General features: G+C 34.0%; 2 long non-coding RNA genes across 2 annotated transcripts; both read left to right on the forward strand.

The window, feature by feature from the left end:
• Positions 1-2,956: 2,956 nt before the first annotated feature.
• Positions 2,957-3,694, forward strand: LOC149204604 (uncharacterized). The gene is made up of 2 exons (XR_016251787.1): positions 2,957-3,292; positions 3,378-3,694. It is a non-coding gene; the product is annotated as an uncharacterized LOC149204604 (long non-coding RNA).
• A 2,207-nt stretch (positions 3,695-5,901) lies between these two features.
• On the forward strand, positions 5,902-6,298 carry LOC149204605 (uncharacterized). The gene is made up of 2 exons (XR_016251788.1): positions 5,902-5,964; positions 6,097-6,298. It is a non-coding gene; the product is annotated as an uncharacterized LOC149204605 (long non-coding RNA).
• The last annotated feature ends 11,695 nt before the right edge of the window (positions 6,299-17,993 follow it).

Here is a 17,993-nt window from a genome sequence, read left to right on the forward strand (position 1 = left end):
CTGTCGTTTCTAATACCCATCAGTGTTTCCTATTCACAGCGTGCAGACTTCATCTTAAGTCCCCACCCTTCTATTTACCTGTGCCTCATCCGGACTTCAAATTTTTTTTCATTTGCATCTATTAATACCATTGGGCCCGCACCCAAAAACCCTTTCCGTAGTGTTGCTCTCCCCTTTCCGATCAAATCAGGATCATCGATTGGGAGCTCGATCCGACGGTCGTTGTTTAGCCCGTCCACCCAAATCTGCGTGAACCACCCACACCGTCGACCTGTACACATAGGATCGGACAGCTCTCACCGATTTCGAGCAGTCATCAACCATGGAGATTACCCACCCAAAAAGCGGTTTTATCTCTCTCCTATAATGCTTTGTGACACCCGATCAATGGAATCGGGTGACCCCTCCCTTTTACCACTTATGGTTTTTAACTTGCCCGATATACCACCTCCGCGTATAATCCTGCCCTTCTGCTCGGTTAACTTGCGGACTTGTTCGTGCCCGATGACTGTCGATCTCAGTCATTGACGGCTGCGATGGATTGTCCAGCCTCCTCTCCCATCAGCGCCTCTGGTTTATCCCCTTCGCACAACCACTAATCCTAATCTCTGCAATTTAACCTTGGCTTCTAATCTTCTGACAACCTCGTCCGTTGACACATCCAACGGTTCCAGTTTATGCAAAAAGGAAATTCGACATCAACAGCAAAAGAAGAAGCATCTCAAGCAACACAAAATCAAAGATATACAACAAAATCTGGAGCTGAAAGCAGAGACATGGGAAAAACAAGCATACAAATCACATGGTACCCAACCCAATAAAGGAGAGAACTTGGACAATTTTGACAAGAAGAACCAGTGAAATCAAGAGCATTTAGTGTTTAAGCCTTGAAAATTTGACACAGAGCTCATGACTTGTAAATTTTTATTTCTAGTAGGTCAGTTCGTTAGACAGTACAGTAGAATTCACATAAAAACTCATGAAGTCTTGAATACAAGCCTAGGAGAAGAGACTGCATTCCTATCTCGTGGCTTAGAGGTTTTTCATGATACAATCTTTGTAATAGGAGTTTGCTCCATCAAAGCTTTTGGTAATATATAAACTACCCGACCTTGTTAAAAAAAAAGAGTCTAATTTTTAACATTCCACAATAACCCTAATCTTAGTCACTTCTGACCATAGAAAAAAAGGCTGAACCCAACGCAACCCGTTGTGTGTTTGATATTGTTTATTTTATATTTAAATAAAATAATATTTAAATTTTATATTCAAAAAATATTGGTTTCATATTTAAATAAAATTCACAAATATAATATTATTTACGAAAAGTTGAATTTATGAATTGAGATTTTAGCATGGATATAATTGTATATACATTAATTGAGATTTTAGCATGGATATAATTGTATGTTCATTAAATAACGGATGGTGAAGGATAAAATTGTAATGAATTGCACCCAGCATGCATGATATGACGGCTGGGGCGGATGGCTTTCGCTCCCCCCAGCCGTGTTCGAACCCTGCGGAGGTCCCCCCTTCGGCGATATGTGACGGCTTTGCCGTATCAGCCGGCTTCGGCCGTATTCTGTCTGGCTTCGGCCTTATTGTATTCTGGCTTCGGCCGTATTCTGACTGGCTTCGGCCATATTGTAATCATGAGGGCTTCGACCATATATGGATTTTCTCTCTGAAAAAAAAAATAAAAAATGAATTTGATGGTAAAGAATATTTTTTTGAAAGAGAGATTTTTTAAGAGTTAATTTACCAAGCTAAATCTCATCATCGTATTCACTCAATAAAATTAAATCTTTTGAGGCATTGTTAGCTAATGGTTTTTTTTAAAACAGATTGTGAGAGATGTTTGAATAGGTTTGGGCATTGAGAGATTGAGGATTTTCAACGATTATACCGAGTTTTTTAAGGGTTAATTTACCGAGCCAAATCTCATTTCATTACCCTATTCACTCACAATAAAATTAAATCTTTTGAGGCATTGTTAGGTAATAGGTTTTCTCTATGTCTGATTTTTTTTTTTGTTATCGTGACAAATCACACGGAAATAATATTTAAAAATGGCTTTTTACATTTTTAATCTTAATTTTAAAAGACGATGTAATTTTTAGTCAAATTATTTATAGTGAACCTCAATTTTTTTGGGTTTGTTTGCTCCCTTACTCGCTAATAATTTTTAGTCAAATAATTTAGATGAACCTCAATTTTTTTTGGGTTTGCTTGCTCCCTTACTCGCTAATTCGTGAACCGACTGCGAGTGGATCTTCGAAATGACAATGGTCAAACCTAAAGTTAGTCATATATTCATTACTTAATAATTAATAAAGAATTAATTAATTGTTAATTTATTAATTAATAATGAAATAATTAATTATTTAAATTTTTAAATAGTTTTGTATTCTTTTTAATTAATAGATATAAATTAATTAATTTGTTATTTATTTATTTATCTGATGTAATGAGTGTTAAGCGGACTATTTAAAAATTATGAGAAATTAGTCATTTACGAGTATCTCTCTTAGAAATAGTTAGAGATGAGTGACTTTTTTAACCCAAATAAATCCCAAAAAATGATATCTAATATAATGCACTGCCAAAAACCCTTAAAAAACAAAAAAAAAAACTAAAAAGAAAACAAAAAACCAAAAACAAACAAACTAACTTAATATTAATCAATATTTAACTTTTTAATTTTTTTTAATCACATAATTAATTTTATTATTATAGATATATAATTCACCATATTTTAAAATAATAATTAATTTAAATTATTATAAATATATAATTCGTGTCTATATCGGCCCCCGGTGGATGAGTCGCCATTGACTTAGTTATTACGCCGTAAGGCATTTCCCTCTGAGATCAATTCTCCCAACTGCCTCTCTGTCATCACTTTACGCCGTTAGATCTTTTTTAGACGACTAGATTATCCTCAGCCGTTGATTTGAATGGGTTGGTGACCGGTTGGGACTCGCTGCGCCCGTTGCTTTCCCTTCATGTAACTGCATCACAAAGAGACACTCCGTGATCATAACAGCACAATTTCGAACTTTAGATTAGCGCAAGCCCTTTCTAGTGGTCGGCCGCAGCGGCACAACCAGACCAGATCGCAGAGAAGAAAGATCATCCATATCCTGTGTAAATACTCCCCTCACTCCTCTTTTTTTAATCAGGTTGTTTCTTCTCGAGCGCTCTGAGTCTGCGAAGCTACAAGCATCCTAAAAATAAAGTGACAGCCGTTCCGGCCATGGAGGAGGAGCTCTGCGGCACAACATTTAAGGTATCTGCAAACTAAATCTCCTTGATTCCTTCCTCTGCCTTTCTTTGTTTGTGTACAGTCTCTGACGTCCGTACGTGGTTTTCAGGTTGAAAATGAGAGTGTCATTGCTGGTATCTTGTAAAATTATTGCAGATCTGGATCATCTGACCAGCAGATGGACAAACTACTCTTAGAATAAGTTTTGTGCATAGATACCTGAAAGATCTGGTGAAGCAGGTGGCTGCGACTGTTAATACGCCAGAGATGTGGAGTCATTAGATATACTTCAGAGATAGCAGATAGGTGCCTTTTTGCTGATTCTGTTTTCAGTTTTTAAGTTTAGCTACTTGGATTTTCTCCTCAACGCCAGTGGCCTGTGTAAGCTTCCGACTTGCTTAATTCAATTTCAGAAGGTTTTGATAATGCGCCCCAGATTTATGACCATAGAAACAGTTGGTGCCATGTCTTTAAGTATAAAATTTATGATAAAAATGAGTTAATTATTTGGGAAAATAGAAATCCAGGTTGAAAACTCAATATATTTGTCTTTTTTTTAACCTGCATGGGCCAGAGAGCACAGATATATATAAAATAATTAATGTATGGCAGTACGTATTTTGTCTTTTGAATAATTTTGTCAACCAAGGTAGATCCAAATACATTTCTAGATACTCGATAAAATTGGGTTGCTATTGATTATGATATTAAACCTTTTGTTATGTAACACTATGTTTTGTTATGTAACACTATGTTCAAAGTGTGAGGAGATCTAATGGTACAATTTAATTTCAAATTTATTTTGAAAAATGATAATTAGTTTTTTATTTTATAATATTTATTTTTAAAAATTTTATATATTAAAAAATTTGATACTCTAGTTCCTGTGTATCATTCTCATGTTTTCTTGTAGTTAGAAATTACCCCGTTTAACATTAACTCATTAACTTAGATGTCGGGATAAAGACATGTCAACTATGGTTTGAGCTCAAGTAATACGTGTTAATTGCTTGCTTGTAGAATACAGATTAATAATAACAACAATTTTTTTAAGTCATTCTACATTGCGTAATGTTTTCTCGTTATCACTCTTTTAGGTTTCTCCTAGTCATTAAATGTTCATAGATAGATATTGAGCAGAAGAATTAGTTGAATCGACGCAAGCTGTCCCACTGATGCAGGAAAATAAGACTACCACTTACTTGAAACATAACAGTGATTTAAATCGGATCCCAATCTTTCAGCCCGACCTTCTGTTTTAATGGATTGCTCTAAATTCTTGAGATCTGGTCTTGAGTCTTGGAAATAATTTTCAACTTGCTTTTCTAATAGGGTACATGATATAGGAGTTTGGCTTGTAAATATATCTCTTTGCCGAAAACTTTTAAGATTCCAGTCTGATAGTTTGTATTCCTTTGCAAACGTGCTAAAGCAATTTCCCAAGATTTTCCCAGATTCCTACTTCGTTGAAATAAATTTAAGTTCTTTTCCCATAACGTTTCTCTAATTATTTGTTTTGGGAGAGGGAAGGGGGAAGATTAGTTATTTATAATCATATGGGCTACTGGCACCTGTTACCCCGAAAATTCTGCTCATATGATCTATCATAGGCTGCACTTCCAATTTCCCAATAACAGAATGGTGCCCTGAGTATTTATTTGAACATATTTTGTTCCCATATAAAATATTAAGCATTCCTTGAAATTGTGGGTTTCTTGACTTTTGACCAATAACTATTTGTTTTGCTAGGATACTGACGATTCAGTGCCTTTCTTTTGGGGCACTGCAGCTGATGATTACCTTGTACTATCTGATGAGCCAAATGTCCTGAAAGAAGGATGTGGAAAATCTTTTGCTCCATTTCCCCGAGGTAATATAGGACTGCTAAATTAGAGCTTATCTGTTTTTTAGCTATCTGGCACATGAAAGTGTAGCTGAATGTTGGCTATAGAGCCTCTAATGTAATATCGGTTGTTGCATTTTCCTTCGCAGGTTGTTACTTCTCTACATCAAGTGGATTGCAGAGCTTTGAACATCCAATACAACACATACCAAAAAGACTAGTATTGCTGTCAAAGTATTAGGAGACAATGTCTATGGATCCAATTTGAAGCTTGAAGTAAGGGCATGACCATGCAGGATCACACAACATTCACATTTCATAGCTGAAACAATTTCTGCCTCATGTTATAATTCAGTTATTGAGTGGGAAGCCAAGAACTTGTTAAATGTCTTTTTATAGGCAAACGCCATAAATGAATTGCTGTTAATTTTTGAGTTAACATGTTCTTTGCTTAGGTCAGTTACTTCATTAATCCATTAGCTCATTATTAATTCCATTAATTCATTAGCAATCACATTAACCATTATCATATGACAGTAACTAATGAAAGAACATCAAAGTTCAAAGGCTTAAAGCCAGGGCAAAACCCCACAAGGTGGAAAACCCACAGATCTTTTCTTCTTGATAATATCAAATGTTCAGAGAGAGATAAATCCATAAGTACAATGATACATTAGTCAAAGTGAATAGATTGACTTGCCATAGATGATCCCAATCCACTGTCCAAACGTCAAAGTCACATCATCTGCACATTAAAACTAGAGAAAAGGTAGCAATTTGTGGCTCAGTGGGATCAGGGAAATCTGCTCTGATATATACAATTCTTGGAGAAATCCCAAAAATTTCAGGAGATGTAAGTTGAACATTAACTACTCTTCTTGAGCAAAAGTAACCATTTCATAGTTCAACAAGATTGTAGATGCAACTTTTTTGCTTTCTATGTACATAAATTCTTCCATAAACTTTTTGATTGGACTACGTGTAGGTTGAAGTACATGGCAATGTTGCCTACGTGGCACAAACAGCTTGGATTTAGAGTGGTATTGTCAGAGATAACATACTCTATGAGAAACCAATGGACAAAATTCAATACAAGAAGGCAATAAAAGCTTGTGCGTTAGACAAGGATATAGGGAGTTTTGCTCATGGAGATATGACAGAGATTGGGGAGAGAGGATTGAATATGAGAGGAGGACAAAAACAGAGGATTCAGTTGGCTAGAGCAGTATATAACGATGCTGACATTTATCTATTGGATGATCCCTTCAGTGCAGTCGATGCTCATACAGCATCAACTCTATCGAATAAGGAGGAGACATTACATAAGAGAGACTCCAAGACTTGCTAATATCGCTTGTCATAGTATGAAAAATCTGGTTTACCTCTGTATCATATCTGTAAAGATCTTAGAATGAGATCCAGACATATTAATGTGAAAATTTCTGTGCATATTGAATATAAAAGATTTGAGTTTTGGGTTATCAAAGCTATAGATTGAGAACTATATGGATTTCTTGATAGGATGGTTGGTTCGATTTGTATATCAGGATTGCTAGCTTCTTTGTGGTGGTAGTGTGAGATCAATTGGGAATTGCTACTCATTTCATGCTTCAATATGGAAATGAATTTCCCAATGATGGTGGTGATGAAGGAACCCAGCAAAAGCACAAAGAATAACATAGTTGATTGAATAAAAAAATCAATTGTGTAAATACAAATAACACACCCTACAAAGTGATGTTTTCTTGAATATTGATCAATATGAATGATTTTCCTTTCACAGTTCTTGTGTTTTGATTCTTTATGAATAGGAATTGATTCATTCAACTAAAATTGGTATTGTTGATTTTGATGGCACTTCTGTTCTCCAGCTTGATGATTGGGTGTTGTGCCGAATTTACAAGAAAAATGGTCATTCTCAGAGAGTACAAGCGGTAGAACAAGATGAAACTATGTCTTTTGCCTATATGAACCATACCATCACAAAAAATTATGTATATATCATTTCACCATAGAAATTGAAAACAATTTTTAGAGTGATAACTGCATCCTCAAGGTATTCTCTTGCTCCTTTTATTTCTTCCCTCTTGCATTGGAATTTTGTGGAACTTAGTTGAACCCAAAAATCATCCTAAAGTTATATAGGTCAAAAAATTTCCTAAAGTCACATTGCGGCTTCAAATTTAAACATAAATACATATAAACAGAAGGTAAAGTCTCAATATTCGATTATATGAGCAAATTACATAGCTTATTCAGCTAGCACGAGACCAGACTTGACTACATTAGTCAAATATCTTTCCAACTCCACTAACTACACCACAGTTCACATCAATTGACTGATGACTTGATCTCCACAGTTATTTACTTACTGTCCAACAAGGAGACCAACATGTTAATCATCTGGATTCTACAGCTGGGATTGTGACTTGATAAATAATGAGAAACATACATATTGCAGCAATACAAAATGTGCACACAAAGATACTTCACTAATTCTTTATTCACTGGTACCTCTATTTATACACAAACATAGTAGTGGAGTCCTGCGGAAAGATTCCAGCTTCAACAGCAACTAACCTCCCTATTTTAACTCATTAACCTACAGCTAATCATCCTTAACAGCACTTATACATGAGTTGTTTGTACTCTAAAACAGAATCCCTAAATAACCTATTACATTTATGTATTGGAGAGTTATTCTCTAACATGATCAGCAACCAGAGAATAACAGAATTTATATGTTGCTCTAGTACAAACGAAGTTGAAATGAACTCTTTGAATTGTTCAAAACATCATTTTTGGAAACAATGTTTCTTGACTTGTTCTGAAATTGTACCCATGTTTTCTGGATAGGCTGCATTCTTTTCACTTTGGACAATGCTTCAGACCATAAACTTGCAGTCCTATCTCCAAGACTATATGATAGAATGATTTTGAGACTTGCTTCAAGGTTTAACGAGTAAATATATAAACATTTCCATTATAATTTTATCAGGATAATTCATTTAAACAGGTTGGCTAATAGTATCAAAGATGAGGTCAGCTAATTGTTAACACTATTCAATACTGGAGTACAATTAAGAAAGCATGGTAAGCTCAAGTAGAATTGCAAGATTATTGTGAAACCCACCATAACTCCTTCCTTTCATAATAGAGTTTGAATTAGTATTTGTGGGATTGCTTGAAAAATGGTTGGAAAGACATTGGACTTCACTCTTCTTTTTCTGCCAAAGTCAGGAACTTAGGGAAGGTAAATTTCATCTACATGTCCAGAGTTGCACATAAACATTTTATGATGGTTATAAGTGGCGTGTCCGTTATACTTAATTCTCAGTTGCAGATGACATTTTTTGTTATTTCACTGATAGTCTTCTCTGTGTGGATATTACAGCACAGAACTCCGGAAGCTAATCATAAAGGCAGCCTTACAGCATCAGTGAAGCCTCATGCATGCAAAATGTATGTTTTGACATTTAGCCCCTACAGTCATACCTCTCCATTGGATTCGATTTATGATACTTTTGGGATACCATTATGTGATAAGAAGCATTGAGAAAATCGATTCCCCTCAAGGAAGATCCAGGGCATTCTTAAGGGTGACGTTTAAGAGAAAATCATGAATAATACACAATCTACACAATTGAGCATGACAGATATTCAAGGGAAACTGCTCTGCTAGGGCCTAGTGCTTATGGAGATAGATCTAGATTATAGAAAAAATATTTATTTCTTCTTTGGAATGTGTTTTTATCTAAATTCGTGGGGAGTGAGTGAAAGCAGGTTTGGCAATGTTATTAGGAGGCCCACTAATTTTGAATGAGACATTGTTCTTTACCTTTTATTCTTGTATGTTTCTTTCCAGATGAACACAGGTGAAAACCAATTATAGTCTCTTTTGAATTAAGATAATTTACCAGGGAAAATCAATCAAGCATTTTGAATAATAAATCAGTGGGTTTCTTCTCAGAGAAAAAGTGAAGGATAGACCAGTGGCTCGAACTTTAATGAGAAGGATGGATCATGTAGGGAATAGTGGAAAGTGCAACCTTTGTTTGTTTCCACCTTGTTGGTGTTGCCAAAATACCATAATAAGTGGTTTTGTTGGCACCTAAAGACATGCATGGAGAAGCTTCTTGTTGTGAAGAGTTATATTACATCTTTGTAATGAATAGCCCTGTTTCAAAAGAACAAATATATTCAGTGTCTAGCTTTTGACTTAAGTTATTTTTAGACATATGGTTGTCTTGTTCTTCAACTTCATAGTTGTAATCATAAGTGATATGGCTGAAGCATCCTCTTTGGCCATTTAAAATAGCAGCACTTATCAGGGTGGGTGCCATTACATGGTTTGATAGTTGTAATCATAAGTGATAGGGCTGAAGCATCTTCTTTGGCCATTTAAAATTGCAGCACCTATCAGGGTGAACTCACCAATGAAAGGAAAATCAATCCAACTGTTAATTTTAATGACTTAGCTACCTACGAGCTTTGTTTTTTGTGGAGACTGCTAGTCATATATGTAGATAGATCGATAGATGTTAGTGTGAGAAACTAAACTACATTTTATTGAGTGAAGGAACGAATGCAAAGGATGTGATTACATGGTAGGCAGTGACTGTGCCTAGTATCTACAAACTTTCTAGATATAAACTTGATTTTCATATCAAACTTGTCAGACATATGCACCTTTTTGGAATGAAATCCAGAACTTGTCATCACGGAAGGAATAAGATTAGCTGGACTTCATGGAGAGAGAGGTGTGCTCAGGACTATAGTTGTACTATGTTTGCTAATGAAAATGGAATGAGAATATAGTATATCGGAGTAGGAGCATGACAGAAAGAAAAGCTATAGTGGTAGAAGTTCTAAAAGGAAAAGATATAGCAGTCAAAGTGTGCTCAATGTTCTCTAAACACTGAACTTACACTGCGATATCTTCTCCTCCTTGCAATTTTACCCATGATCGCCAATTCATAGAGAACTTGCCTGGTCTTCTGACTAAACATGTATTGGTCACTTCGTTTTTGATATCCTCCAACGACTTGTTTTATTGTGATCAAGAATGACATTCTTACATTGCTTTCTCTAGCTCTAATTGAAATCAAAATCTACACAGTTGAGCATGACAGATATTCAAGGGAAACTGCTCTCTGGGACTTTCTAGAGAGCAGGAGCATGGCAGAAGGAAAAGATATAGCAATAAAAGTGCCAGAAGGAAAAGATATTGCAGTCAAACTACACTCATTGCTCTCCCGACAATGAGCTTTTATTGATATATATATTCCTCCTTGCAATTTTACTAATGATCACCAATCCAAAGAACGCTTGCCCAATCTTCTGATTAAACACGCACTGGTCACTTGGTTTCTGATCATCCACCCTTGCTTTCAATAATTTCCATTTACATGTCCGCTATTCTTCCCCACTCTATGCCTTACGGCGTTTCCTTTGCAACATTAGGTGCAAATGCTAGTTTATTTATTTGTTTGATTTGGACGGGTGCGATTCAATCTGGGCGAATAAACCTGCAATATGCCTTCGTCTAAGTCTCGGATCGAGGGTTGTGGCGCGAGGGAGAGTGCAGTGACAGTGAAATGTTATTTTTTTTAAGTAATTTGTGGTTATGGTTAGTTTAAATGAGGTGCTTTGTCATCACCTTTGTCTCCCAAACGCTTCATCAACAATTTAACTGTGTGTGCATGGATCGTCGTTTTAGATGGGTGAAGGAACGACGGGCGATGGATCGTTTCTGCTTCATGTTTGAAATAAAAAATATACGTATTTCTTCTCAACGCATTGTATCATGTGACGACAATTGAATTTCGAGCTCCACATAATTCGCAGAACAAATGGATTTCCATCTGATTGTTGACCGAAATCCCATATACAATGAAGCAGAATACTATTGCACTTTCAGTTGTTTTATTTTATTATCTTTATTTGTTATTTAAAATTATTTTTAGTAATTTCTTCTATTATTGTCGGTTTAATGGTTAAAAATATGTGTTTTCTCATAAAAGGTTACATGTTCAAAACTCAAGGAGTATAATATGTATGCCTGTTTAGATTTAGCAGTGAAATCCTGTCCGAAGTAAGTCTCTTATCCCATAAACAAAAAGTTTCATACACCAAGTTATAACCTTAAAATTAGATAATAATGTATTATTAATATAGATAATATTATATTGTTTCAATGTAATTGATAATTTAAATTGTTATAAATCTAAAAATACATATTATTTAACTTGAACTTGTACAAAACTATATTATTGTCCAACAACCCTAGATATAGTGTTGTTTATAGGTGAGTTTTATATATTTTAGAGGAATGTTTGGTTGTTGGCATGTGTTAGAACCATGCAAGTTATTGTTTGAAATTTTGTATATTTTCCCACAAAAAATAATAATATTTTAACTTAAACGAATATGACAAACCATTTAAAAGAAAACAGATTGAGAGGATCTATAAGGATGAAAATATGATTTAAAAGATCAAAATAATTTTTAAAATCTATCGAACTATTAAGTGAAAAAAAATTCCAATGAAAAAACAAAACATAACACACATATTGTCTCGCCATAACGAGAGTGAATTTTGAGATTTCTTGCGAAATATCTTTGTGTAGGGGCTACCCTCAGTAAGGGCTTGAATAGAGGGATCCACACACTGCTGGCAGGATCTCTTGGTATGTCAGTTGGGTGCATTGCAAAAATGATTGGGAAAATAGCAAAACCCATTATCATCTGTTCTTCATTTTCATTCTAGGATAATATATGTGCTTAACCTGTTTTTGAAATTTAAAATCTTAATATACAACAGTTAAAAGAGGTCGCTTCTACTAATTTAGTAGGTGTGGTCCGATATATTTTTAATTAAATAATTAAAATTAATGTTTTTTAATAATTACTTAAAAAAATTATATTTTTGAATAATATTTTGAATATAAAATAATAAGAAATAAAAAATATTTGTTTAACAAAATAATAATAAGTAATTATTTTTAATAACAGAAAAGAAAAAAAGTTTAATTTTAATTATTAGTAAATTATTTTTAATTATTTCATTAAAAATATATTAATTATTTTGTTAAAAATATATTTAATTGAAAATATATTCAATTATTTAAAATAATTTAATTATTTTCTTATAATTCACTATATAAAATGAAAAATATGTAGACTTTAAAATTTATATTTATTATATAGATTGAAAAATAAATAGATTTTATAATTTATAATTAATTATATAAATTGAAAAATATTTAATTGTTTATATAGATTTATAATTTTTTGACTTTTGTGATCTATATTTGAATTATTGAGAAAAAATCTAGCAATAACCAAAAGGGATAAATCTTTTTGGCAATAAACCCTTTGAATAATATTATACCCTAGGAATATGAACCTTTAGATTAAAAAGCTGAAGGGATCGATATTATAAGCCCAAGGGAATAAAAAACCCAAGGGATTATAACAGAGGAATAATATTAACCCCAAGGAATTAATACTATAAACTTGAGGTATATAAACTTCGAGATAAATATTGTCTCGATATCAAAATCATGGACAATCATGGTCAATCATGGTCAACCATGTTCCAGCGTCACATTGTGACAAAGATTGTCTCAATATGAAAATTGACCATGGTCAACCATGGTACTATGTTCCGTTATGATAAAGGTTGTTTCAGTATGAAAATGAACCATGGTGAACCATGTTTATTTTAGCGTTTATAGTATTTATCTTAGGGTTTATATACCTTGGGTTTATAATATAAGTCCCTTCCATTAAATATTATTCCCTTGTGTTAAATATTATTCCCTTAGATTCATAATCCCTTGGGGTTTTAGTATTAACCCCTTGGGTTTATTATTTTCTTGGGTTTATAATATCAATCCCTTGGGTTTATAATATCAACCATGGTCAATCATAGTCAAGTATGGTCAACCATGGTTGAATGTCGCATTGTGACAAAGATTGTCTCAATATGGAAATCAACCATGGTAAACTATGGTCCAAAGTCGCGTTGTGACAAAGATTGTCTCGATATGAAAATCAATGATGGTCAACCATAGTCCAACGTTGCATTGTGACGAGGATTGTCTCAATATGGAAATCAAACATGATCAACTATGTTTATTTTAGAGTTTAGAATATTTATCTTAGGGTTTATATACCTTGGGTTTATAATTTTTATCCCTTGGGTTTATTCTTTTCTTGGGTTTATAATATCAATCCCCTGGGTTTATTGATATAAGGCTTCATATTCCTAGGGTTTAATATTATTCCTTTAGGTTTATTATCAATCATGGTCAACTATGGTAAACCATAGTCAACCATGGTTAATCATGGTCAATAATGATCAACCATGGCCAACCATTGTCTACCATGTTTTATAAATTCAATCATGGTCAACCATGGTCCAACATCACGCTATGACATATATTGTCTCAATATGAGAATCAAACATGGTCAACCATGGTCTAATGCCCAAATATTGGTTTGTAATATTATTCCCTTAGGTTTAATATTATTCACTTGGGTTCATAATCCCTTGGGGTTTTAGTATTAATCCCTTGGGTTTATAATATCAATCCCTTGGGTTTATTATTCCCTTTATTTATAATATCTACCATGGTTAACCATGGTCGATCATAGCCAACCATGGTCAACCATGATCAACCATGGCCAAATGTCGCATTTTGACAAAGATTGTCTCAATAAGAAAATCAATCATGGTCAACCATGGTCACACTGTGTCAAAGATTATCTCATGTTCCAACGTCACATTGTGACAACCATGGTCCACCTTGGTCCAATGTCACATTGTGACAATCATGGTCCACCTTGGTCCAACGTCGCATTCTAACACATATTGTCTCAATATGAAAATCAACCATCATGAACCATCATCAATCATGGTCAACTAGAGTCCAATGTCGCATTGTGAGAAATATTCTCTCGATTTGAAAATCAATCATGGTTAAGCATGGTCAACAATATTCCATGATCACATTGTGACAAGGATTGTGCTAATATGAAAATCAACCATGGTCAACCATGCTTCTTTTAGTGTTTATAATATTTATCTTAGGGTTTATATACCTTGTATTTATAATATTAGTCCATTTGGTTTAATAATATTCAACGAAGGTCAACCATCTTTTATAAAACCAATTGTTGTTAACCATAATTAATTAGAATCGACCATTAGCCAACGTTGCATTATGACAATGATTGTTTCAATATGAAAATCAATCATTATCTCAACTATGGTCCAATGTCACATTATGATAAAGATTGTATTAATATGATAATCATGGTTAGTGATGGTCAACCAAGGTCAACCTTGGTCAAGCATAGTCAACCATGTTTTATAAAGTCAAACATGGCCATCCATGGTCAATCATGCTCACTATGGCTGAACATTGCATTGTAACAAAAATTATCTTGATATGAAAATCAACCATCGTTAAGCATGGTCAACCGTGGTCTAGCATCGCATTGTCACAAGGGTTGTCTCTATATGAAAATCAACCATGGTCAACCATGTTTATTTTAGTGTTTATAATATTTATCTTAGGGTTTATATACCTTAGGTTTATAATATTATTCCCTTCGGTTTAATAATATCCTTGGCTTCATAATCCCTTGGGGTTTTAGTATTAATCCCTTGGGTTTATTATTCCCTTTGATTTATAATAACAATTCCCTAGGTTTATAATATCAATCATGATCAACCATGGTTAATCATAACCAACCATGGTCAATCATGGTTAACCATATTTATTTTAGTGTTTACAATATTTATCATAGGGTTTATATACCTTCGGTTTATAATATTAGTCCCTATGGTCCAACATCACATTGTGACAACCATGATAAACCTTTGTTGAATGCCGACTTCTGACATAGTTTGTCTCAATATGAAAATCAACAATCATGAACCATCGCCAATCATGGTTAACCATGGTCCATATTTGTAGGGTTTATTGAGATAAGGGTTCATATTCCTAGGGTTTAGTATTATTCCTTTAGGTTTATTATCAATCATGGTCAATAAACCATAGTCAACCATGGTTAATCATGGTCAATCATGGTCAACCATGGCCAACAATTTTCTACCATTTTTTATAAACTCAATCATGGTTAACCATGGTCCAATGTCACACTCTGAAAAATATTCTCAATATGAGAATCAAACATGGTCAACCATGGTCCAATGTCACATTGTGACAAAGATTCTCTCCATTTGAAAATAAATCATGGTCAAGCATGGTCCAACATCATATTGTGGCAAGTATTGTCTCAATATGAAAATCAACCATGGTCAACCATGTTTATTTTAGTGTGTATAATATTTATCTTAGGGTTTATATACCTTGGATTTATAATATTAGTCCTTTTGGTTGAATATTATTTAGCGAAGGTCAACCATGTTTTATAAAATCAATTTTGTTCAACCATGGTTAATCATGTCAACCATTGGCCAACATCACATTATGACAAATATTGTTTCAATATGAAAATCAATCATTGTCTCAACCATGGTCCAATGTCCCATTATGACAAAGATTTTCTCAATATGATAATAATGGTCAACAAAGGGCAATCATGATAAACCATGGTCAGGCATGGTCAACCATGTTTTATAAATTCAAATATGGTCATCCATGGTCAATCATACTCAACCATGGTCAAACATCACATTGTGACAAAAATTGTCTTGATATGAAAATCAACCATGGTCAAGCATAGTCAACAGTGGTCCAACGTCCCATTGTGACAAGGATTGTCTCCATATGAAAATAAACCATGGTCAACCAAGTTTATTTTTAGTGTTTACAATATTTATCTTAGGGGTTATATACATTGGGTTTAATAATATTCCATTGGGTTAATAACCCCTTGGAGTTTTAGTGTTAATCCCTTGGGTTTATAATAACAATCCCTTGAGTTTATAATATTGATAATGGTCAAACATGGTCAATCATGGTCAACCATGTTTATTTTAGTGTTTACAATATTTATCTTAGGGTTTGTATATCTCGGGTTTATAATATTAGTCCCTATGGTCAAATGACATATTTTGACAACCATGGTCAACCATGGTCCATATTTGTAGGGTTTATTGATATAAGAGTTCATATTCCTAAGGTTTAATATTAATCCTTTAGGTTTATTATCAATCATGATTAAGTATGGTAAACCATAGTCAACCATGGTTAATCATGGTCAACCATGGCCAACCATTGTCTACAATGTTTTATAAATTCAATCATGGTCAACCATGGTCCAACATCACACTATGACAAATATTGTCTCAATATGAGAATCAAACATGGTCAACCATGATCCAATGTTGCATTGTGGCAAAGATTCTCTCAATTTGAAAATGAAAATCAATCATGGTGAAGCGTGGTCCAATGTCACATTGTGACAAGGATTGTCTCAATATGAAAATTAACCATGGTCAACCATGTTTCTTTTAGTGTTTATAATATTTATCTTAGGGTTTATATACCTTGGCTTTATAATATTATTCCCATTGGTTAATATTATTCAACGAAGGTCAGCCATGTTTTATAAGAGAAACTGTGTTGAACCTTGGGTAATCAAGGTCAACCATTGGCCAACATTGCATTGTGACAAAGTTTGTTTCAATAAGAAAATCAATCATTGTCTCAACCATGGTCCAACATCGCATTATGACAAATATTGTCTCTATATGATAATCATGGTTAGCTATGGTTAATCATGGTAAACCTTTGTGAATAATGGTAAACCATGTTTTATAAAGTCAAACATTGTCATCCATGATAAATCATGCTCAACCATGGTCGAACATCGCATTGTGACAAAAATTTCCGTGATATGAAATTCAACCATGGTTAAGCATGATCAACCGTGGTGCAGTGTCACATTATCACAAGGATTGTCTCTATATGAAAAGAAACCATGGTCAACCATGTTTATTTCAGTGTTTACAATAAATCTAAGGGTTTATATACCTTGGGTTTACAATATTAGTCCCTTGTTGATAATATTCCCTTGGGTTCATAATCATTTGGGGTTTTAGTATTAATCCCTCATTGGGTTTATAATAAAAATACCTTAGGTTTAGAATATAAATGATGGTAAACCATTGTCAATCATAGCTAACCATCATAAATCATGGGAAATCATGTTTATTTTAGTGTTTACAATATTTATCTTAGGGTTTATATACCTTGGCTTTATAATATTAGTCCCTTGGGTTTAATATTATTCATTTGGGTTCATAATCCCTTGGGTTAATTATTTGCTTCAGTTTACAATATCAATCCATGGGTTTATTATTCCCTTTGGTTTATAATATCTATTCCGGTCAACCATGGTCAAACGTTGCATTTCGACAAATATTGTCTTAATATGAAAATCAAGATTGTGGACCATTTCTTATGGCGATCATTATGCAATTTCCGTTGTGTATGTATGAATTGCAGGGGTCGGCAATTTGTGTGGATGATCATTTCCTTCCCCATAATGTAATGCCTCCATTGATGGTAGACCTACACAATGGAATACATTTCTTTGTCGTAAGTGGGATACTTTCATACTATGTTTGAAAGTGTATCACTGTGGTAAGGCACTGAATGCCCCTGCCGAGTAAGAACTGCACCAATAGCATAGTCAAAGGCATCTATCTCAACCTCAAATGGTTGTTGTAGGTTTGGTAGTGTGAGCATTGGTGCAGAGCAGAGGCGATGCTTCAACTCGGAAAATGCCTTCTGTTGGGTTTTAGGCCAAGTGATATGAGAGAACCCCAACATGAACCTGTGGTAGAAATTGGCAAGACCAAGAGAGTTGCGAAGCTCTGTTAGAGTGGTTTGGGCTAGC

Source organism: Pinus tabuliformis, chromosome 1_2 (assembly GCF_031772625.1).
Source record: "Pinus tabuliformis cultivar Carrire ecotype Pingquan chromosome 1_2, CPIR1, whole genome shotgun sequence".
Classification (NCBI taxonomy): Eukaryota; Viridiplantae; Streptophyta; class Pinopsida; order Pinales; family Pinaceae; genus Pinus; species Pinus tabuliformis.